This window comes from Octodon degus, unplaced genomic scaffold (assembly GCF_000260255.1).
Source record: "Octodon degus isolate 3935 unplaced genomic scaffold, OctDeg1.0 scaffold00025, whole genome shotgun sequence".
In the NCBI taxonomy this organism is placed as follows: domain Eukaryota; kingdom Metazoa; phylum Chordata; class Mammalia; order Rodentia; family Octodontidae; genus Octodon; species Octodon degus.
In genome coordinates, this window is record NW_004524601.1 from 4,942,183 (window position 1) to 4,944,228 (window position 2,046).

General features: G+C 52.2%; 1 pseudogene; it reads left to right on the top strand.

The window, feature by feature from the left end:
- LOC111816027 overlaps positions 1 to 1,834 on the top strand; it is a 67,963-nt pseudogene extending 66,129 nt beyond the window's left edge.
- The last annotated feature ends 212 nt before the right edge of the window (positions 1,835 to 2,046 follow it).

The following is a 2,046-nucleotide window of genomic DNA, read 5'->3' on the forward strand; positions in this document are numbered from 1 at the left end:
TTCCTTCCTTCCTTCCTTCCTGAACCGGGGATTGAACTCAGGCCTTTGTGCTTGCCAGTGAAGTGCTTATTCCACTGAGCCATCTCCCCAGCCGCATTTCTGCCCATTTCTGTCCTACAGATATGTTGGAAATTTACTGAAGTTTATATATGCTTCAAATTTTGCAGTACAAAGGAAAATAGAAGGAAGGAACTAGGGCTGGAGAGATAGCTCAGTAGAATAAGCATCTGTTTGGCAAGTGCAGGGTCCTGAGTTCAATCCTTGGTACCACAGAGGGGGAAAAAAGAAGGAAAGAACTTGACTGCAGATTCAAAGTTCTACTAAAAATCCACAGAGGGCTGGCGAGATAGCAAGCACAGCGACTGGGCTTCAATTCCCAGCCCTGTCCTTGGGTGCACTGAGCTGGTCACTGAGACTGGGCATGGTGGTACACTGGGGAGGCTGAAAACAGGAGAATCACTGTGAGTGTGAGCTGTGTAGTGAGACACTGTAGACCCTGTATCAAATACATTAAACAAACAAACAAAAGCCACAGGACTCTTTGTTCTGGTTTGTTCTTTTTTGGACAGGATCTCGATTTGGAGCTCAGGCAGTCTTTGAACTCGCTCCATAGGCCAGGCTGGACTCCGATCCACTGGGACCCTCCTGGCTCGGCCTCCCTAGTTCAGGGATATGTGTCGCATTGCCAGCAAAAATCTTGGTATTTTTAGAGGAAGAATTTCGAAATATAAAAATTACATTTCAAGAGTATTTTTACAGAGTTCGATCGGTAGCAGGAGCAGAAAGCGGACCGCAGAGAACCCTGAGCAGCCCCACCGCCGCTGGCCTAGTTACCGTCACACGCCGGTAGGAACCGCAGCTGCCGCGGCCGGCCCGGTCACCATCACCGCTACACGAGCAGCCAGGCCGGGACCCAGCAGCCGCCACCCATCGTCCCCGCCGCCCCTGCCCTTAGTGCTGCCAACAGCGAGCCCCGCACCACGGGCAGCAGCGCAGGGGGCCGGGCCGGGTGGCCTCACATCGAGAAGGTCATTGCAAGGAAGGTTTTGGGAACAGTAAAATGGTTCAGTGTGGGAAACGGATATGGCTTCATCAACAGGAATGACACCAAGGAAGATGTACTTGTACACCAGACCGCCATAAAGAATAACCCCGGGAAGGACCTGCGCAGTGTAGGAGATGGAGAGACCGCGGAGCTTGATGGTGTTGAAGGAGAAAAGGGTGCGAGGCAGCGAATGTCACAGGCCCCGGTGGAGCTCCAGCTCCAGGCAGCAAATGCGCAGCAGACCAGAACCATCATAGACGCTGTCCACGTTGCTGGGGTCCTCCACACAACTACCAGCAGAATTACCAGCATAGCGAGAGTGGGGAGAAGAATGAGGGTTCGGAGAGCGCTCCCGAGGGCCAGGCCCAGCCATGCAGGCCCACTGCAGGCGAAGGTCCCCACCTCACTAGTGCGGAGACCCCGTGGGCATTGGCCACAGTACCCTAACCCTCCTGTGCGAGGAGAAGGGATGGAGGGTGCTGACAGGCAGGGTGCAGGAGAGCAAGGTAGGCAAGGGAGACAGAATGTGTATCGAGGTTATAGACCACGATTCCGCAGGGACCCTCCTCTCCAAAGACAGCCTAGAGAGGACGGCAATGAAGGAGATAAGGAAAATGGAGATGAGCCCCAAGATCAGCAGCCGCCTCAACGTGGTACCGTTGCAACTTCAATTACTGACGCAGACGCCCAGAAAACCCTAAACCACAAGAAGGCAAAGAGACAAAAGCAGCCGATCCACCACCTGAGAATTCGTCCGCTCTGGAGGCTGAGCAGGGCAGGGCTGAGTAAATGCCGGCTTAACATCTCTACCATCATCCGGTTTAGTCATCCAGCAAGAAAGAAAAAAATAGGAAATTCCAGCAATAAGAAATGAACAAAAGATTGGAACTGAAGCCCTTAAGTGCTTGCGTTTTGCCCGTTGATCAGATAACTAGAACTATCTGCATTATCTATGCAGCATGCGGTTTTTATTATTTTTACCAAAAGACATCGCTTTTTGG